Source organism: Protopterus annectens, chromosome 3.part0, assembly GCF_019279795.1.
Source record: "Protopterus annectens isolate FY-2018-M chromosome 3.part0, PAN1.0, whole genome shotgun sequence".
Lineage (NCBI taxonomy): Eukaryota > Metazoa > Chordata > Ceratodontiformes > Protopteridae > Protopterus > Protopterus annectens.
The window spans coordinates 266919-290052 of record NC_056731.1 but is presented as its reverse complement, the minus strand read 5'-3'; positions in this window follow the sequence as shown (position 1 = coordinate 290052).

Here is a 23134-nt window from a genome sequence, read left to right as displayed (position 1 = left end):
AAGGCTCCATACTTGGACTGCTTCTTTTCAACATTTTTACCAACAACCTACGTTCATCTACTCTTTTATCTATCTCCAATGCTATCTCTGAACTACACACTCTAACACAGAATTCCTTTATCTCTGTTGAAAAATGGCTCAGAAACAATCAACTAATTCTTAACTCTAAGAAAACTCAACTCCATCTCTTCCTACCTCAGACACTCTCTCACCTTAAATCCAACTTTTCTCTTTCCTCCCTAGGTGGAACCACTGTCTCCCCTGCCTCACACACCAAACTCCTTGGGTAATAATTGAAAGCCAACTAAAATTTGACTTGCATATACAACAGGCCATCAAAAAAAACACCAAAAAACTTGGACTACTTTATAGGGACAAAAAAATCTTTACTACTGCCACTAAACGCACTCTTGCACAGGCATTTCTCTTACCTAGTCTTCCATACGCTTCCCCCATCCTTACCAATATTCAAATTACATCATTTCAGAAACTGGAACAAACATACAACAAAACTGCCAGATTTATTTTAAACCAACCACTCTCTTCACATCACTGCCTCTCACTAAGCAAACTTCAGTGGCTGGAATTTCCACACCTTCTCCTACAGTAGCAACTCCACACTACCCTTTCCATACTCAACAACCCCTCTGTCTGCCCTGCTCTCACCTCCCATGTTACTCTCTACCTCCCCCCCCCCCAGGCCACTCCAGAGTGCTGATCAGCATCTTCTCTCAGTTTATAAACCTAAAAGGAATATTGACAAACTACTTTACAAACACTCTGTCTCACTAAATTGGAACAAACTCCCTCTCCATATTAGATCTAACCTTTCCATGTTTTATAAAGGAGCTTAAATCCCACCCACTAAACTTGAAATGATGCCATTGCCTTGACCACACATAGTCTTAGTCTGTCCTACTGTATAACCTGTTGCATCTCCTAACTTTTTTCTCTGTTAGTAACTTCTGCTTAAACTAACCTCCTAAACCCTCAGCTCTACTACTATAGCCATACTATAGCCACCTCCATTCTCTCCCCCCTCCCATTCTCCACACTATTTATCTTCCCCCACTTCCTATCAATGCCTATACATTGTCCTTCTTTTGAACAATGATTATCTTCTTGTTTTTACTCTCATATGTAGTAAATTTTAGACCACTGCTATCAGTGCAACCTTTAATGTTCATATTTTTTTTGTTTTTCTCTTTATAATTAATTTTGTATTTGCATTGTTATTGTAATAGTTTTTGTCCTGTATATTTATCTTTGCTTATGTTTGCTGGGGCTCTTTACCCTTGGGTCTCCACTGAAAATGGGTTGCTTACTATCGATGCAATGCAAATAGTTAATAACCTTTTCTTTTTTACAATTATTTTGTATTATTTAATATTTGTATATTGTCACTTTATCTTTACTTATGTTTGCTGTAGATTTTCTCCTCAGGTCTCCATTGAAAATGGGTTGGTTTGCAAACTCAGTTGGACTAACCTGTTTAACAAATGCGAAATAAATAAATAAATAAAATTAACCAGCAAAAACTTCCTTGAAAAATATGGCTACGGTGCAGAACAGCAGTATGTTAAGGCCATTGAAATGCAGTGATTCTTTAGAATGATAAAGTGCAGAACTACAAATATGGCATTATAGCAGCAGCACACTTAACTAAGAAATACACTAAATATCAGTATATAGAGATTATCTGTGCTAGGATGGTACTGAATTGAAGCAAAGCATTCAGTAGGCATTGGGATTGACTTTACACAGCTTAATTTCACTTTTGATTAAAAAAGCACTCTTTGGAACATAGATCATGCAGTAAATCACAATATTCTCACTGCTATGAGTCTAACTATCTAGAGCACCAGACCAAGCTAAAGTTATAGACTACTGTACTTTTCAAACAGAATGAAACAATTGGCAGAAAATTCATACATAAATATATCAGACTGAAGGAGATGGTAAGTACTGCTTAAATATGTAATAAAACCAGAACATGTATGAAACAGAGGATAACTCAAGCTTTAACAGCCTAAGTGGAGGGCCTTTCCAGTTTAATTTGGCGGTGCCCAGTAAAATGAGAGGAAGAGAGAATAGTTGAGAAGATGAGAGTGGGAGGAGCTCCAAAACCAAATATATCACAAAGCCAGACAGTACAAGATCCAACAAGCTTCAAAGAAGAAAAGGAAAGAGAAGATGAATGGGAAATAAAACTGATTTAAATGGTAAGATAACTGCAGCAGTATAAATGTATTTTCCTAGATGCAAAATGGAGTTCAAATGCTTTGTTTGTTTTTTAACTTACGGGTTTAACAGCTACAAGTTGTAGATAACTTACACATCTGGCCATAACTTGCTTTTGTTCTAAGTGTGATGTTATGAGGTAGTGACATCTGTGCTAGGGAGAGTAGGGCAGTACAGGTGTACATATGCCAGCATAGTTAGCTGGAGTTTTGTAAAGAATTTTATGTTATCTATCACACTGATTTGTACAGATGTTTGAGTTAAAAGCATATTTGTAAATTTACTTGTGTTAAAAATGCATCAACAGTAGGTCCTGCTGCACAGAAAGAATGTATGCACGTATATTAGGTTGTATTGTTGTAACTCATCAAATCTCTATATTTATTAGAGAACCCTGGAAGGGTGGAAAGTTGAAATTGTGTTATAGCTTTTGGATGCTGCCACAGATCTTAGCAAAGCTCTGTGTGTGTATTGTGCCAGAGTCAGGTGACCAGAAGTGATGTCATCCTCTAACCAGCATCTGGTTTCTTTGGAACTCTTGCAGCAGCACTTTGGAACTTGACAAGAAAGATTTCTGATAGGATATAGATATATATATATATATATATATATATATATATATATATATATATATATATATCTTACACATCCAACTGTATTATTTTTTATATCTCTGTGGTTGAAACTCTGTTGTTTATTGTATTCAATATTCTCCTGTTTTCTGTTTTATTATTTATCATTAAATATTTTAATACCTTTCATTGTGGCTGGTCCTTTAGAGAGTACTTTTAACATCTTAAGAGTACTTATGCTTGTTTTAGTGACACTGTGACCACTCCTGAAAGCCTTGTGCTTTGGTCACACTCTACCGTATTAATTTTACACCGTATAATTGTGTACCCTTTGTAAGAGGCTTAGGTTATCTGATTGGTGTCAACGTGATTGCCTCGGAGTCTGGGCAGAAAGGAGCACAGCTAATTAATCTGTACCAGCTTTTCCCAGGTGTGTATGTATGTGTGTGAAACCCAAATATCCAAGTCTGTGTGCCAGCTACTGTGAACAGGGACACAGAGCTCCAAAGTGGTCAGTGTGGAATTTTGTGTGTGCCTGGATAGAGAAAGAGATTCCAGCCCCAGGTCTGCAGTGTGCTTTTAAGAGAAATTGTGCTTGGTGCAGGGAGTTGCATCTGAAAATACTGTGTGAATCCATCTTTGCTCTTAATGACTGTCCCTCACAGGAGTCAGTAGTGAGGATTGAATCTCTTTGATTGCTGGCCCAGAGTAGGGACCCATCACACTTAGTTTGAAAAGTGACTAAAGCACAATACTTAGATGAAGTAATGCTGATTAAGCCACTTAAGAGCATAGAAAAATAACAATGCAAACTGTAAAAATGTAGAAAAATTAGGTAACCTATTCAAATCTGATGCAAATACCTAGGTATAGCACAGACCCCACTCAAAAAAGCAGTGTTACAGCAAAATGTGTTCAATTAGTAGCTGTAATATCAGATTAAAGAACGCACAGTAAAGCACAAAAGAAGAAGCACTCGAAACTGATTTAATTGGTAACATAAGTATAAGTAATCTAAATGTACTTACCTGGATGCAAATGGAGTGAAAATGCTTTGTTTAGACTAGCTACTGTGCAGGAAGGGAAAAAGGTGCAGATGTATCAGTCTATAATCAGAAGAGACTTACATCAAGGCTGGTAAAGCAGCACGATGCACTAGAGCTTCTTCATGTCCAAATTACCATCAAAAAGGCCCCATACCATATATTAGCCAGCTATAGAACTCCCTCTATGACAAAAAGAAAGCCACAATACCTATCTATAGGAACTAGAATCACTCAGTGTTAAACCCAATGACATTTCCTAGGTGATACAAACTATCCAATTATAGACTGAAAAACCTACAACACCACTAGTGAGTGAGTATACAGATTCAAAGGCTTTCTCAATACAAATACCCTTGAACAGTTAGAGTACCACTAGGAGGACTAGCATCTTGGATCTTTTTCCTTACTAATGCGGTTGAACCATACCTTATGTGTCTTCATCACTTGTTGGGTCTGCTCCACTTAAAGAAAACCATATCCCCTCGAGTCACAAGCTCTAGGGATCTAAACCTCACCACAACAATAAATAGGACATGCTGAAGGGATAGATTCCTATCCCAGTGACTTTCCATGCTCTGAAACAAGATTCCAATCTACATTAGGCAGAGCTCCTCGCTAACACTCTTCAAGAGAAACCTTGACGAGTGGATTGGAAATAGTAAGTTTACCCCGGGGATCATTTCACTGGCTCTCCTGGACACAGAGGCACAGGGAACTAATCAAAGGGGGCGGCGAAAGCCAGCACAATTCCGGCTAAGCTTATAAATGCCTTCGGGCAAATAGCCTAGTACCTACCTAGGAACCTATGAAATGAAATGATAATACCTATAGCTAATAAATGCAAACAAAGGATCACAAACATAAATATGGAGCTAATGCCAATTACAGGGGGAAATGAAATGATTTCCTAATAAAAGTCTGTCATCAAAAACTAACACCTTGAGCAAGATCAAGCGGATTATTATGCAATTTCCGATCACTGTAGATGAGGAAGAATATCAGTGGACATCCCCAGTTAAGCAAAATGCAGGAGAAGAGACAGATTCTGACTCTTCTACTGATTCTGATATTCTGCCAACATAAATACACCCTTTTCAAAAACTAACAAATCCAGCAGCAACTAGTGATACCGAGGCTGACCCTACCATAAAAGTATTATGACCATGGACTGCACTGGAAACACATTTTTCAAAATATGCAGGAATCTTAGAAGGACATGTACAGTTGAAAAACCCTACTACTGAAGACTTGAGGGAGGTATTAAAAGCCTCCACACCTCTTGATAGTTTTACAAAGTTATAGGACAAATAAAATACAGGCGATAACATTCCAAAACATACAGATGATGGATTGCTAGTTGCTAGAAATAACTTATTATTACATTTCTACAGCATGCCCCCCAACCTTTAACTGAGCAAGAATTAAAGCTATTGTACAAAAAGCAAATGAATTGACTGATGTGTATTTACAACGTATGACGGATGCATGTGAAGCCTTTTTTGGGCATCCAGAGCCTACAGAAGGTGCAGCAAGCCACGGGTTATCATCAGCTTTTGTTGAGGGCATGTTACCACCTATACAGCAACAGATTTAAATGTTTGTTTGAATTGTCTAAGGACAGGTAGTCATGAGATTTTAAATCAAGCAAAAAATGTAGCAGAGAACATACTTAGGTAAGAAAAACAACAAAAGAAAAATTAGCAGACATGCAGCTCAAACAGTTTGATACAGACTCACAAGGGCAGGAAAGGGGAAGAAATCATGGGGGAAGGGGTAGATTCCAATTTGTTTCAGCAATGCCCAGGACAGTATCAACACAATTATTATCCCCCTGCCTCAGTCACAGCAAGATGCACTGTGTTTGAATGTTTGTTTTAATTGTTGTCAGACTGGGTATTGGTGAAATGCGTGCCCATTACCTGGACACCAAGCAAGTTTGCCAAAGGTTCAGATACCACAGCAGGGTGAATGAAACCCTTCTATGTGGAATATTGCTTGGCAGCCACCATTGTGGCAACAAAACCATTAGAACAACCATGAGCAGGAACCATGATTGTTTCCCATGGTACAAAATTGACCTGGACAGTCCTTTTGTAAATGCTGCAGTGCAAAAGTCATCTATTCTATTTCATGTCAATACAGTAGCTAGATCTGATCTATCATTACTTTGGCAAATGCCAAATACCTTCCACTTTCCAAATACACAGTTTGGGGTGGGAATGTGTCTGGAGTTCCTTAAGACTATCCAGAAACAAAACCTCTTCGTATTCAAATTGTCTGCTAAAAGATCCGCATGTTTTTATTGTAGGAAATTCGAGTCTATATCAGAATAGTGAAGAGGCGTTTAATCGAACGCCTCTTCGTCGACACATAAACAGCAAACACACTAAAACGCGAATGCTCAGAACACCGCTTTCTTTCCCTGGGAAAGAAATCGGTAGCACTAACACACAAACACACACACTTTCAGGCAAGCCCCCCACACTCCCCCTAGCTAAATATACCAACTCCGAGATCGCACTACAGTGGAGAAAGGGGCAAACAGATGGGGAAGGCCAAGTGATTTCTTTCCCAGGGAAAGAAATCACTGTTTTGCGCGTTCGTGCTTTAGTGCATTCGCTGTTTATGTGTTGACGAAGAGGCGTTCGATTAAACGCTTCTTCGCTATTCTGATATAGACCCAGGAAATTCTGCCCCTTTAATACTGCTAAGCAGAGATTTTTTTTTTTTTAAATTGCAATGTACTATTTATTGCATACCAGGGGGTGTAATGCTAGACATTCCCAATGAATCGGTAGGATTATACTCAAATAACATCTGTATAGATGAAGATTCCCCCTTTTTTTTGCATTTTAACATTAGAGCAAAATGAAGAAAATGCTGGTATGGAGGAATTAAATGTAATCCCTCCACAACTCTGGATTACCCATGCAAATGAGGTAGGGCTCATAAAATATGCAGAACCTGTGCATATGAAGCTAAAGCCTATGGCAGTTCAATATTCTTTCATGGTAGAAGCAGAAAAAGAAATCAAACCTGTTATTTATGGATTGTTACAACAAGGTATCAATACCCCTGACCACAATTGATAAGAGTCATGGTACAGCAGATGATGAAAATAAAGTGTTGCAGGATTTTAGTATATGACCGGGGAATGTGAAAATAAATGTAGTAGAGATAGAGAATGTATAACAGAAGATTATTTACAATATTCAGAATGTATTTTTGTTCCATCAAGATGTAGGCAATTTTTTTATTGCTAATAAGACTATATTTTTTAAACAACTGCATACAAACTGTTTGTCAGGGACAGAAGAAAACAGCATGTGAAGAATGTCTGATAGCAAGTGAAAAAGTGTCAGTTCAACTGAAGTTTCGTAATCATTGTCCAGTCATAAAAAAATTATGATTTCAGTGATATTTTACAGGATCAGATGAGGGAATTTGAAGGATGAGGAGTATAGAAAAGGAAAACAGACGATGTTCTGTAGTCCTATCTCGCCTTCATTCATACACTTGGGACCGGAGCCGAACCTTGGCTCCGACTTGGCCATACTCTAGCTCAAAGACTTCTGGTTGGCTCGTGGCTAGGAGGTATCCCATCATGCATCACCAACATTCCCCAGATCTTGCTTGCTGCTCGTCCAGCTCAGACGTGTTTCTTCTTGTCCGTGGCTAAGTGATATTTTTTGTATATATAGTGACTTGTTTTTGTTGGATATTACTGTTTAGTGGGTATTTTTACAGTTTCTGTCTGTCCGGACCTTTTGCTGTTTATTTTCTGTGTTTGTTATTTGGCCGTTTTTCCGTTGGCCATTTGTTGGTACCCTTGCATCACTTTCCTGTACTGCTGTTTTCCTTTCTCTTGGGCTAGGCCCATTTAAGTTAGAGGGCTTAGTCCTCTTCTGCCTTTTTGCCACCCGTTGGGCTAGGCCCGTTTAAATTAGAGGACCTAGTCCTCAGTTCTGTTTTTCCTTCTCCCTGGGCTAGGCCCGTTTAAATTAGAAGACCTAGTCCTCGATTTATTCTATTTCTCTGCTTGTTGTGTGTTGTAATGGTTTTAGGGGATTATGTCTAAAGATCCTAAGGACCATAAGCCTTCTGGCTTCAAAAAAGTGTACAAAATGTGCCCAGAAGATGTTCTTGACTGATGGGCACAATTTGTGTGTTTACTGTTTGGGGGATATCCACCTCCAAGAGTCTTGCCTGTTTTGCTATGCATTTAATCCTCATGTTCTTCAAGAGAAGAAGAACAAACTTATTCACTAAAGCACTCCTTTGAGGAGGATTTGGAATCCTCATCTAGATCTAAATCTCCCTCTTCTTCCAAAAAGGAAAGACCTAAAACTTCCAAAAGGCAGTCTCCCACCCAATCTGTATTGTCAGAGCCACCAGTCAAAATTGCTAAAGTGGCTTCACCCTCATCTGCTCCACTGACTTCGGGGCCGACAGAGGTTAGCCTAGTGGATCCATCAGTCTCGGCTCCAGGGATTTTGGAACCGATGACTGACATTGCCTCTCGGAGCTGGTCATTTGATATTCGGCCAGTTTCTCTGACTCTTAGGTCACCGATTTTCCAGCAATCCAGATCCCCCACTCTATCTTCTAGATCCTCTAGGAGCCTTTCTGATGAGGATGTCGAGAGAGTGGTGCGTAGACCTCTTCAGACTTCGGCACTGGCAAATTTGCTTTCGGCTCCGTCCCAGTCGGTTCTGGAGCCCAGTGTACCATCCCACCCTACCTATGCTCCTTCTCCGAGCTTCTCTGAGCCTTCGGAGCCAGAGCTGTCAGTGCCTCTGGTTGTGGATAGGTCAGTTCCAGCTACCTCAGTTGATCTCTCGGTTCCGATATCTGCTCTGACCATTTTGGTGCTGTCTGTGGGGTCGAGGATACTTAGCTCTCCGGTCGGGCCCGAGGGGGATGCTTCAAATCAAACTTCTTTGGTTCTGAGCCTACCTCTCATTGCTTCGGCTCGAGTGAGCTTGGACCCCACATCTGCTTTGGAGCCTGTCTCCTCAGTATCGAGGGGTGCCTCTGTATCTTCGGAACGGAGGGCATCCTCAGAGCTGGGGGGATTAGCGTTCGAGGTGATGAGGAGTGTGCTGTCAAGCACTTCAGCTTCATCCAGAGGTACCAACACTCTTCCCCCTAAGGTGCCAATCTCAGTCTCAGCTCCCTCTCTCTCCCTACACAGCAGAGACCCGCAGCCTCTGGATACCTCCATGAGTGGTCCACAGTCTTCTGAGGTCTTCCCAGAATACCTTTCTGAGGAACCACCTAGGAAGACAGCTTGCAAGAGGAAGCATGTTGACTCCCCCAATGAGTCCGTTACATCAGACACTGGCCTCGAGGAGTCAGAAGGGTCCCCCAAGTCATCCTCTGGTGATATCTCTTTCGCAGATATCCTCAAGATCCTGAAACAGAGAGGTGGCTGACCCACCAAATCCCCTTCTGATGAGGAGTCAGTGTACCTGAAGGCTTTCGGGTCTCAACCCTCTGCCTCTTGGGTGTCTCCGCCTTTCGATGAGCTACTGGATTTAGTGAGTCAAAAGGTGTGGGAATCTCCTGATTCTGTGGAACCAGTTCCTAGAAGACCAAATACATTTTTGTCAGCACCCCAAGACAAGGACTTTTTGACTAAGGGCATTCCAGTAGATGCCATAGTGGTGGCAGCAGCCACCAAAAAGAAACTTGCCAAAACTTCCTCCCAAACAAGGAGTCTCGAACAATGGACAGGTATGGGAAGTGTGTTTTTTCTTCAGCGGCCTTTACTCTGCAGTCGCTGAACTATCTGTCCCATTTTACAAGGCTCCAGAGAGATCTCCTAAAAGAGCAGGGAGATGCTCTACAGGGTAACGTATCTGATGCTGTATCTCAGAAGGTCAATGCTCAGATGTCTACCCAAAGTTCTGTTGTGAACTCCTCCATGAGGCTGATTTTGTATGCAGCGGATGGAGCGAATAGGGCAGCGGGTTCAGGAGTCTCTTTCAGGACACACTCATAGGTTCATAGGTTCATACTAGGCTATCTGCCCTAGGGCATTTATAAGCCTAGCCAGAGTGTGTTTGGCTTTTGCCACCCATTTTAAATTAATTTTGCTAAGCCCTTTTTCGAGGTTAGTATACTGTGCCTCTGTCTAACAGTGACACAGAAGTGATACCCGGGGTAAACCTACGATCTCCCATCCACTCATCAAGATTCCTCTTGAAAAGAGTCAATGAGGGACTCTGCCTAACCTGGACTGGGATTTTATTCCAGAGTGAAGGGAGCCTCTGGGTTATGAATCTGTTCCTCCAGCATGTCCTATTTATTTCAGTGCTGAGGTTCAAGTCTCTCGAATGCATAGCTCAATGGGATTTGGATTTTCTGAGGTGCAGCATGTCCATTAATTTCGGGTTGGACATGGCTTTATACGTCAGGCACAGATTGCCTCTGAGCAGGCGGTATGCCACTGAGTAGAGCTGGAGTTTCTTTAACCGGGCAGCATATGGCATCTGTTTGAGCCCTTTGATCCTCTTGGTGAGGTACTTTTGGGGTCTTTCCAGTTGCTGCAGGTGTCTGGTAAGGTACATCCCAAAAGGGGCATTGTACTCAATTATGGGCCTGATGAGGGATGAGTAAAGAGGCACAATGACCTCCCCTGATCTAGATGTGAATCCCTTCATGATTAGGTGGGTTATATAAAATGTTTTTCTAACCACTTTGGCCACGTGGTTGTCAAATGAGAGATTGCTATCAACTTGGGTCCCCAGGTCACTAATTACGTCTTCTGTACTTAATGGATTACCACCTATGTGGTAATTTGTGGGCACTTTGTATTTGCCAAAGGGGATGACTATACATTTTTTGGCGTTTAGCTTGAGGCCATGGCTCTGGCACCAGTTGTCTGTTTCTATGAGGCCCTTTTGGAGGATGCTTGTGTCGGCTGGAGAGTCGATTATGGCGCCCAGTTTGCAGTCATCTGCGAACTTGGTCAGCCACAGTCCTTCCATGTTGGCCTGCATCTCCGAGAAATATATACCGAACAAGAGAGGTCCCAGGACTGAGCCTTGTGGGATGCCACTTGTAACTGGTTTGAAGTCTGACATGGCTCCAGCAATTCTAACCATGTGGGTTCTGTCCTTGAGCCAGTTTGCAACCCATCTAGTGATATAGGGGGTTTATATTTAAGCTGGTGAGCTTATCTATAATGCCAGAGTGGGGTATTGTATCAAAGGCTTTTGTGAGGTCCAGGTAGGCTGTGTGGACCACCTTCCCCTCGTCAATGGCCTTGGTGACTTTTTCAAAGAAATCAACCAGGTTTAAGAGGCAGGATCTGCCCTTAACAAAGCCGAACTGGGTAGGATCCAGTGTCTGTAGGTCCCCAATATCTTTATTTATGAGGTCCATGATGATCCTTTCCATAGTTTTGCAGACCAAGCTAGTCAGGCTTATGGGGTGATAGTTTCCAGGATCCATTGAGGCACCACCTTTGTGGAGAGGGACCACTGTTGCTGTACACCACTCTTTGGGTACATATCCTGTAGTAAGGCTGAGAATGAACAGTAGTTTTATGTTTGGGTTTAGCTCTTCTTGGAGTTCATGTAGGACAGCCGGGACACCATCTGGTCCCATTGATGCTGTGTTTTTGCTTTGGAGAGGGCAGCTCGCACCTGAGCTCGTGAGATGTAAGGGGGGACATCACTGTGCTGGGGTGGATATTTGCCTTTTTGGTGGGGGGGTTTGCGCTGAACCTGTCAGCTAGGATGTTGGCAATGTCTGTGGATTCAGTGTATTTTTTGTCATTTTGGACTAATTCTGAGCATATCTGGGAATTTCCACCCAGGTTCCTAACATAACTAAAGAAAGCCTTGTGATTATCCTTAGTGTCCTGTGCAATTTTTCTCTCAAAGCTGGCCTTAGACGATTTTATGAGTGCCCGTAGTTTTTGCTAATACTGATCAGAGATGCCTTCCCTTTTGGGATTTTGCTCTATCATGTAGTAGCTTCCTCCTTCTATTGTATAGTTTGTTTATGGCTGGGGTCCACCAGACAGGACATCTGCCTTTGGAGGATTGGGTCTTGGTTTTATTTGGGATTGCATGATCCATGCATTCCTGAAGGTGTTCATAGAATGCGTTTATAAAGGATTCTGCGGTCTGGGCCATATTTTCCACAGGCCCGGGGGCTTTGAAGGATTCCACCTCAGTTTTGAGGAGTGTGAAATTTGCTGTAGAGAAGTTTTTCACTGTGGTTTTCAGGGCAGGGGGTGGAGTCGGGATGTGAATATCCAGTGAGATTAGTTTATGGTCTGATCTTACCAGTGAGGGATACACTTCTGGTCTGGAGCACAGAGTCCCCATGTTGGTGATGATCAGGTCCAGTATGTTTTCCCCTCTTGTGGGAGTGGTAACAAGTTGTTCCATAGCATTTGAGTTTATAAATTCTAGGAACCTTTGGGCTAGGGTGTTGGAGCTAGAGTAATGCTCCCAGTCTATGTTTGGGTAGTTGAAGTCACCCAATACAATGGTGTTTGGAGAGACCTTCATATTTTCCAGTGTTCTCAGGAAGGCCGAGTGGGGTTCCTGGGTTTGGGAGGGTGATCTGTAGCAGGCTATAAATTGGAAGGCAGTTTTACCTACTGTTAGTTGCACATGGATAGTCTCTGATGCTTCGTGCTGTGCCACCAACCTGGAGGTGTGGGTATCTTTGACGAATATTGATTCTCCCCCTCCTTTTGTGGTACGGTCCAAGTTTTGGGGCCGAAAAGCATGGTATGAGGTATAACTTGGTAGTGCTGGGGTGCTCTAGGGAGCCTTGAACCAGGTTTCTGTTACTGCACAAATATCGATGTTCTCCTTGCTAAGGAGAGTTTTGAGTGCATGCATCTTGAGGTTTAGACTTCTGGCGTTGAGTAGCATTACTCTTAGTTTCTTATCCCTTGTGATACCTATGGAGCTGGGTTTGTCTTTTGAGCCTTGCCTAAAAAAGACACTATGGGGGTAGCAAGAGCCTTTGCCAATATCCGAAAGCCCAGGGGTGACAGGTGCAAGCCGTCCCTAGCGAAGCATCGTGGCTTGTCGAGCATGTCATCCCAGGCTGACAGGCATTGGATCCCCTTTGAATGACACCAATACTTAAGCCAATTGTTGAAATTGATCATCTTGTCTTCATATTGTGGCATCATTCTTGGTGAGGGTAAGATGCTACTCAAGGTCAGGGTCATACCGGCCTGGGCTACATGCTCAGAGAGCTCCTCTATGTCTCTTTTCATGTAGTCCAGGTAGGTACGTCTCAGGTCATTCACACCAGCATGGACAATGACTGAGTCATATTTGTTCTTGCCTTGGAGTGACCTGAGTGCTTGTGTTATGTGGCGGATCCTAGCGCCTGACAGGCAACTCACCGTGACCTTCTCCTTGTTCAGCCTGGTGAGCGGGATGTCAGTGTGCCTGACGATAGAGTCACCTATTACAAGTGTATCAGGTGTGTTGTTTAGCCTTAAGGGCTGTGACTGTTCGGCACATTGGCTTTGTGAGCTATGTGTTGCATGTGTTTTGTTTTGGGGTAGCGGTTGCTTGGGTGTCTGCTTTGTAGGTCTCTGCTGCTTAGGCTGATTTTTATTTAGAGCCTCCGAGTCTGTTTCCGTGTGTTTATGTGTTTGGTTTGCTGTCGTGGTAGGTCTATGTGAGACTGGAATTGTAGTGAGTGTGGTTTCCTTCTCTTCCTGACTGGTTTCACCAGTACTGAGTTGAGAGAGCTTTGCCTCCAGTATGGATATATGGTTGAATCTCTCACATGTGTTGGAATTTGTTGGGAGGAGGAGAAGATTGTCTGTGTACATGAGGCAGTTGTAACATTGCCTCAAGATTCCCAGATTCATCAGCTGGACCGGAGAGGAGATTGACAACTGACCTTTGGACATGCTAGAATAGTATTGGGAATTCCTTTATAATTGAAAAAAAGGGCCAATGGGGAATGAGGTACTCAAGGGGAGTTTGTGAGGGTGTAGTGCTTTTAATATTTTAGTGCTGATTTATATAATTGCTTTAGTGAGCAAGTGCCAGGTAACTTAAATGCAATGTGTTACAGGTAACTTAAATGCAAAAACGACAAACAGTAACTTTCTTTCAAGTGAAACAAGGAAATAAGTACAGTAAGCAATGCAGATATCACTAGGGATCCACAGAAGTGCTGAAAAGCCACGTTTTAGGTGGAATTAGCGTTTCAGGGAAATAACAAGCATACAAATAAAGCTAGATTCAGCAGGCCTGGATCTAGTCTGTGCTACAGCAAACAAGGTGTACCAATTTCAGTAAGAAACAGTTCAAATATGCAGGCACTATAAGCCTTTAACCAGAAATTTCCAGCTCAGAAGGGCAGAGTCCAGCCTCTCCTCCCACAAGAGTGCAGACCACGAACCTTCTTAATGTAAAATAACTGGCCTGAAGCCCAAGTGCTTAAACCAAAACTAATACACTTTTAGAATAACAGACACTGAGCCCTCAATCAGCAGTTCCCAACTTATAAGGATGTAAGCTACCTGTCCTGCCACCACAGTGCAGGCTACAAACCTTCCTAATGTAAAACAACTGGTCTGAAGCCCAAGTGCTTAATCCAAAAGACTTAGAATGATAGCAACACTTTAATCAAGTTACTACCAAGCAGTAATAAATACAACTGAATACTTTAAAGAATGCCTGGATTAGTGCTCAAATTATACAAGCAAAGCTAAATTCAGCAGGCCTGGATCTAGTCTATGCTACAGCAAACAAGGTGTACCAATTTCAGTAAGAAGCAGCTCAAATATACAGGCACTATAAGCCTTTAACCAGAAATTCCCTGCTCAGAAGGGCAGAGTCCAGCCTCTCCTCCCATAAGAGTGCAGACCACAAACCCTTTTAATGTAAAATAACTGGCCCGAAGCCCAAGTGCTTAAACCAGAATTAATACACTTTTAGAATAACAGACACTGAGCCCTCAATCAGCAGTTCCCAACTTAGAAGGATGTAAGCTACCTGTTCTGCCACTACAGTGCAGACCACAAACCTTCTTTATGTAAAACAACTGGCCTGAAGCCCAAGTGCTTAAACCAGAATTAATACACTTTTAGAATAACAGACACTGAGCCCTCAATCAGCAGTTCCCAACTTAGAAGGATGTAAGCTACCTGTCCTGCCACCACAGTGCAGGCCACAATCCTTCCTAATGTAAAACAACTGGTCTGAAGCCCAAGTGCTTAATCCAAAAGACTTAGAATGATAGCTACACTTTAATCAAGTTACTACCAAGCAGTAATAAATACAACTGAATACTTTAAAGAATGCCTGGATTAGTGCTCAAGTTATACAAACAAAGCTAGATTCAGCAGGCCTGGATCTAGTCTATTCTACAGCAAACAAGGTGTACCAATTTCAGTAAGAAGCAGTTTAGATATGCAGGCACTATAAGCCTTTAACCAGAAATTCCCAGCTAGAAGGGCAGAGTCCAGCCTCTCCTCCCACAAGAGTGCAGACCACGAACCCTTTTAATGTAACATAACTGGCCTGAAGCCCAAGTGCTTAAAACAGAATTAATAGACTTTTAGAATAACAGACACTGAGCCCTCAATCAGCAGTTCTCAACTTAGAAGGATGTAAGCTACCTGTCCTGTCACCACAGTGCAGACCACAAACCTTCCTAATGTAAAACAACTGGTCTGAAGCCCAAGTGCTTAAACTAAAAGGCTTAGAATGAGTTACACCAAGCAGTAATAAATACAATTGAGTACTTTTAAGATGACGCAAAAGCAAAATAAAGTAGGAAGAAACACAAATACAGTAAAAGCAGATATATATATATATATATATATATATATATATATATATATATATATATATATATATATATTTTTTTTTTTTTTTTTTAAGTGAGCAAATGAGATGGGCCCAGGAGTTACAGGACAGAAACAAGTGCAAATGCAGGCCTTCAAATCAGAAAGTTGAGAGAGATGGTGAGCTTGTGCATCTTTGAGGAGGCCTTCAAGTCTACGTTTACCAATGCCCCATTTGACGGTTAGTCTTGGTTCGGAACCAAGGTAAAGGACACACTCACCAGGTGTGAGCAGGAAGGAAAAACCTTGTCTGCGGGAGTCCGTTTTTCCATCCCCTCTAGATCCTATCCCAAAGGGCAGAAGGGTGGCAAAATGTGGTTCAAAAAATCACAGAGGTCTTTTCAGGATGCACAAGGTGATTCCTTCTCCAGAGGCAAAGGAGGAGGAAATAACGGCAGACGCCGCCCTAGAGGTAGAAGAGGCCCACAAAATCAGGGAGACCGTGATTCTTTTCATGGTTGTCTCTATCAGCGCTCCTAAAAGGAGCCCCGACTGTGCAGCTCTGGAGCCAGTTGGGGGTCGTATTTCTTTATACCCAGAAGCCTGGTACAACATCACTCAAGACAAGTGGGTATTAAAGATAATTACCTGAGGTTACCATATTCCCTTCTTTTCTCCACCCCCTCAGACCAGACAAATCCCAGATGTGCCACCCAATCACAGGGATTCAGCAAGTCTAGAAATCCAAAAGTTGCTAGTGAAAAGAGTCATCCAACCTGTCCCCGTAGACCAAGTAGGATTAGGGACTTACTCCAGATTCTTTTTGGTGCCAAAAAGAACAGGGGACATGAGACCCATTTTGTATCTCAACAAACTGAGCGAATCTGTGCAGAAGTCCAAGTTCCGAATGGTCACCTTACAGTCGTTACTCCTGTTGTTAGGGAAAGACATTTGGATGTGCTCCATAGACCTCCAAGATGGATACTACCACATCAGAATGGACAGGGCATTGAGGAGTCATCTACACTTCCGGCTGGGAGCCAGTCATTATCAGTTCCGCGCCCTGCCCTTTGGTCTCACCACAGCCCCCAGGGTGTTCATCAAATGTATGGCAGTGGTTATGGCTCACTTGAGATGTCAGGGATTCCAAGTGTTTCCATATCTGGATGACTGGCTCCTCACTGCCACTACCAGACTTCTACTGTTACATGCCAGGGACACCACCATTTCAACTTGCCTACAGCTAAGAATTAAAGTAAATTGGCAAAAATCTGCATTGTCACCCTCTCAGCGTGTGAATTTTATTGAGCCGAAATAAACACAGTTTCAATGAGGGCTTACCTGCCTATAGAAGGAATTCACAGTCTAAGGGAACAAATCTTGACCCTACTTCCTCTAAGAAAAGTCAAAGCAAGGTGGTGCTCAAGCTATTAGGGACCATGGCTTCCACAATAGCACTAGTTCCATTAGCCAGACTGCACATGAGGGTCCTTCAGTGGTTACTATTTGCCCAGTGGTCACTGCAGTATCTCCCTCTGTCTCACCCTATCCTTATAACAAATTTGTGCAAGCAGGATCTTCATTGGTGGATCCAAACCAGCAACCTAAACACAGGCAGACCATTTGTCCCCCCCCAATTGCCACTGTGACCACAGATGCCTCCCAGATAGGGTGGGGGGGGACATTATCTCAGGAGAACCGTCCAAGGCACACGGCAAGATCACGAGGCTCATTTGCATATTAATGTCTTGGAGATGAGAGCAGTGCTTCTAGCATTGCAAACACTTCACAGCTTTCTCCCTCTAGGAACAATTGCAAGCCACTCGGACAACATGTCAGTGGTATGGTACTTAAACAAGCAAGGAGGAACCAAATCTTCAGAGAAGCCCTTTGTGTATGGGAGTGCCAGTGTCTTCCCAGTGCTTTCTGGTGGCAACGCACATCCCGGGGAAATCCAACATCACAGCCGACAGGCTCAGCAGGGCTATTCTGATGCCTCACGAGTGGTTTCTGAACACTTATGTTGTGGAACTAATCTTTTGCAAATGGGGTCAGCCTTGCTGCAATCTCTTTGCCACCCCTCTCAATGCCAAATGCAGCAGCTACTTTACCCTGATTCCCACGGACGGGGAGTCTCCAAGAGATGCACTCGTTCATGATTGGCCCTTGGGACTTCTCTATGCTTTCCCTCTGTTCCCCCTCATTTCAAAGGTAATTCAGAAAGCAATATCCTTGGGAAGCAGAATGATTCTAGTTGCTCCTTACTGGCTTCGACAGATTTGGTTCCCCTTCCTCAGACCATATCTAATGGACAAACCTTGGACTCTGGATCCAGTTCCAGATTTACGTTCCATCCCTCCCTCCACACCCTCAGCTTGACAGCTTGGCTGCTCCAATTCCATCCCTAGTCAGGCTTCATGACTTTTCCCCTGAGGTTGTACACATTCTGTCATCTTCTCACAAACCTTCCACTAGGAAGATTTATACCAGTAAATGGAAAAGATTCTCCCTTTGGGCCCATGAGAGAAACCTTGATCCCTACACAGCTCCCATTTCTGCTGTTATAGACTTCCTCTCGCAGTTATTCAATCAAGGGTCAGCAGCAGCAACTATTAAAGTCCAGTTGGCAGCTATTTCCACTTTCCATGTTGCTAATGAACCTAATCTTATGGCTCATAGGCTTTGTAGAGCCTTCCTCAAAGGGACCACGTTACTAAGACCCCCCAGTCATGGATCCTGTGGTTCCATGGGATTTGAACTTTGTTCTCCATAAACTTACATCTAGTCCTTTTGAACCTTCAGCGACATGTGACCTCAAGTTTTTATCTTGGAAAACTATATTTTTAGTGGCCATCACTTCTGCTAGATGGGTGTCTGAACTGCAAGCTCTTTCCATTAAACCACCTTATTTGGTATTTCATAAAGACAGGGTCTCCTTGAGAACAGACCCTTTCTTTATTTCTAAGGTTTCTTCTCAAGCAAACAGTAATCAGTCTGTTGAGTTGCCTGTGTTCTTCCCTGAATTTTTTAACAAAGCAGAGAATAAATTCCATCAATTGGATGTCCATAGACAGTTACGTTTTTATCTGGACAGAACTAAAAATTTCAGAAAATCAGACCAGTTATTTGTCGCTTTTTCAGACTCTAGACAGGGCCTACTAGTTTCCAAAGTCACATTATCTCAGTGGATTTTCAGTTGCATTTCATTTGGCTATTCCTCCAGTGGTAAAGATCTGCCTTTCAAGGTGGGAGCTCATTCTACCAGGTCTGTGTCTACCTCTGTAGCCTTTCAGGCTAGAATCCCAATAGACAGCATTTGTGCTGCAGCAAAATGGGCTTCACCCCACACATTCATTACTCACTACAAATTGGATATGGCTTCTAGGAACAGGTCTTCCTTTGGTTCCACAGTTCTCAGGAGCATTTTCTAATGAGCCACCTGAGATGAAGGTGCTAGGGACGCTGTCCCAAGTGTAAGAATGAAGGCAAGATTGACTACAGAACATAAAGAAGTTATGTACCTACCATAACGTTCGATGTTTGCAGTCCATCTCGCCGTACATTCTTACGAACCCTCCCTCCTGCCCCCTCCTTGAGGACCTAGGGGTAGAGTACCTACTGTATTGTGGTCCTTTCAATTTGGTTTGCTCTTTGTTTCTGTATTTTCTCGCAGCAAACAAGATATGGGGAATGCTGGTGATGAATGATGGCATACCTCCTAGCCATGAGCCAACCAGAAGTCTTTGAGCTAGAGTATGGCCGAGTCGGAGCTGATGTTTGGCTCTGGTCCCAAGTGTAAGAATGTGCAGTGAGATGGACTACAAACATTGAACGTTATGGTAGGTGCATAACTTCTTTTTAGTGAGTGTATTTAATTTCTAATATGCTTTCATCACAAGATGTATTCATGAGTATTTTTCAGTATGTATCTGATGATTTATTTCTTGCCTAATATTAGAAATTGCCAACATGGCAGAAATGTAGAAAGTTCTGTTCTTGCAGAAAGTTTTATTATGGAATTTAGAACTTATGCCTAATCTAAACAAGGAGTCAGGCAATCTTAGCAAAATTAATGCTGCAGTATTCATTTTTAATTGGTCGGTGGATGTTCTAAGTTTGTTACAGTAGTGTTGCTTTTAATCAAAGAAGGTATAAAAAAATATATGATTCTGTTGTCCTAGGAGACAGAACCTTGATTTCCTAGTCTTCTGCATACTGTTTCTCTTTGCAATAAAGGAGATTATTATTCTCTGCTGAACTGTGTCATGTAAAAGTTTTTGGGTACCTTAACGGTGCTTACTATTTGTGGCAAGAAGCAAATATTTGTCTTTAAAATCATCGAGATGGTCTATTGATCTATGAATGGTCTTTTGCTTCCTCTGGATTCTTTTGAACACCTTGCGCTTGTTTGTTTTTAGTTCCTGGTTGTTTGAGGTGAACGATGAAACTCATTTCCTTTGTGTGCGCACCATTTAAATTATTTGTTTTAGTTGTGCAACACAATTTACATGAGCTACTTACATAATACTTCTCTACCTCTTAACACAAGAATCATAGACAAATCCAAAATAATGTGGGATGCAAGCCCAAAATCAGGGAAGGATTTTAAACATTGCTCTTATTTGTTTATACAGATTTGTTAGAGTTACAGGGTTTGCATTAGCAAACATTTTTTCTGAAGGATGTGACATGAAACTTCAATGTCTGTCATTATTTAGTGGTCACTTTCTTCAATGATTTGACAAAAACCTTGGGTCTGCACTGAAAATGGGCTCATATGACACAGTCAGACTTTCCCAGTAAACAGATATCAATAAGCAAATATCAATAGAATTACTGCTAACACAGATATGTATTGAATGCTGTGTATTATATGGCTGAATTTGTGCGATGATACATGTGTCTCTACCTTTCACAAGTGCATATTAGTGGTAGCTGCAATGCATCATGCCCAGCACACCAACCACCAAACTGCTGCACAAGTGGCAGTACGTGTCACTTCATATGTGTGGTCCTGGGAGGAAGGCTGTGTAACACTCAGGTATGCAGTGAAATTCCTCAATAGCTCAAGCATTTCCCCAATTCCTTATGAGTTCATATCATAGGTGTGGTGACTATTGTGCAGTACATCAAATTTCACTCACACGTTAATTACACTAATATACAGGAGTTATGGAAAGCATTCTAAGGGGATCCAGTATCTGTCTACCTGGGACGACATGGTCGACAGACCACGATGCTTTGCCAGAAATGGCCTGCACCTGTCACCCCTGGGATTGTGGATACTGGCTAAGGCCCTTGCCACCCCTATAGTGCCTTTTTTAGGCAAGGTGTAAATGACAAATTCACCACCGTAACAGGAACAGGCAAACAAAAACTGAGGGTAATGCTACTCAATGCTAAAAGTCTGAATCTCAGAATGCAATCCCTCGAGGCGCTCCTTAAAATGGAGAACATAGATATCTGTGCAGTGACTGAGACCTGGTTCAAGGCTCCAGAGATCAACCCTGCATTACCAGGCTATAACCTATACCACACTTTTCAGCCACCTAACCTGGACCGGAACACCAAAGGTGAAGGTGTGTCCATATTCATTAAGGATATCCACACCTCCAGGCTAATGGCTCAGCATAATGTATCTGAGATTATCCAAGTGCAACTAACTCTGGGCAAAACTGAAATCCAATTTGTAGCTTGCTACAGATCCCCCACCATGTCCCAGGATTCCCACTCCTCTTTTCTTGATATACTGGAAAATATTGGGGTTCAACCAAACATCCTAATAATGAGAGATTTCAACTACCTCACCATTAATTGGGAAAACTACTCATGTACCAACTCCTTTGCTCAACGCTTCCTGGAATTCATAAATTTCAGTGCCGTGGATCAAGTTATCCACACTCCCACCAGGGGCAACAATATCCTAGACCTAGTCATTACCAGAATGAGTGACCGGTGTTCCACACCTGAAGTCAACTCCTCGTTGGTCAAATCCAACCATAAGCTAATCACTCTAGATATCCACATCCTGCCCTCACCCCCCATTAAGGAAACCACAGTAAAAAATCTCTCCAAAGCCAACTTCATGCTTCTTAAGACAGAAGTAGTGAACTTCATGATACCCATGCAGATGGACAATGCAGTTATGACTGCTGAATCCTACACAAATGCACTCTATAAGCACTTACACAAGGGCATGGATCATGGTATCCAAAACATAACCAAGATGCTATCCTCAAAAAAAAAAAAGGAAGCCAATCTGGTGGTCCCCTGCCATAAACAAACCCTACAACAGAAGGAAGAAACTGTTGCAAAAGAGAGTAAAATCCCATGAGTGGAGGAGCTCCCTGGTCAGCCTCAGTAAGAAGCTGAGATCCCTTACAAGATTCTCCAAAGCTAGCTACAAAAACAAAATTGCCACTGATTCTAGGGACAACTGCAAAGCATTCTATAGCTATGTCAAGAATCTCAAGGGCAACACCCAGATCTGCTCTGAGGTACAGCACAACGACATGAAAATTACAGAACCAACTGATATTGCCAACCTCCCCAGTTCCTTATGAGTTCATATCATAGGTGTGCTGACTGTTGTGGCAGATAGGTTCAGTGCTAAGTTTACCCCCTTTTCACCCGCTAAAGGGCCCATATCTATACAGGAAGAATGCAGAGTCCCTGTACTCACAGCTACGCAGGTAAAAGCTGTACTCTCTAAAGCCAAAAACACAGCATCCATGGGACCGGACAATATCCCAGGCTGCGTTTTACAAAAACTTCAGAACGAACTGGCTCCCCACCTAAGCACCATGTTCAGTCATAGCCTCATGTCAGGCTTCGTGCCCACTGAATGGCGCACAGCAACAGTTATCCCACTCCACAAAGGGGGAGCCACCACTGATCCCAGGAACTATCACCCTATTAGCCTGACAAGCCTGGTCTGTAAGGCCATGGAATGTATCATCATGGAGCTCATAAACAAAGACATTGGTAACCTCTAAACTCTGGACCCCACCCAGTTCGGGTTTCTGAAAGGCAGATCATGCCTCCTGAACATGATTGACTTCTTTGAAGCAGTCACCAAAGCCATAGATGAGGGTAAGGTGGTTCACACAGCCTATCTTGACCTTTTGACACCATCCCCCATACTGGAATTATAGCTAAACTCACTAAACTAGGTATAAATCCCTACTTCACAAGATGGGTTGCCAACTGGCTCACTAACAGAACCCACACTGTAAAAGTTGGTGACTCCAAATCTGACTTCAAACCAGTGACAAGTGGAGTACCACAGGGTTCAGTCCTGGTACCTCGCCTGTTTAGTATCTGCTTCTCTGAAGTACAGGTTAACACAGAAGGCCTTTGGCTAATGAAGTTCACAGATGACTGCAAACTAGGAGCCATAGTTGAGTCCCTAAATGATGTGGACATCCTACAGAAGGGCCTCACTCAGACAGATGCCTGGTGTCACTGGCTTCAAGCTCAGTGCC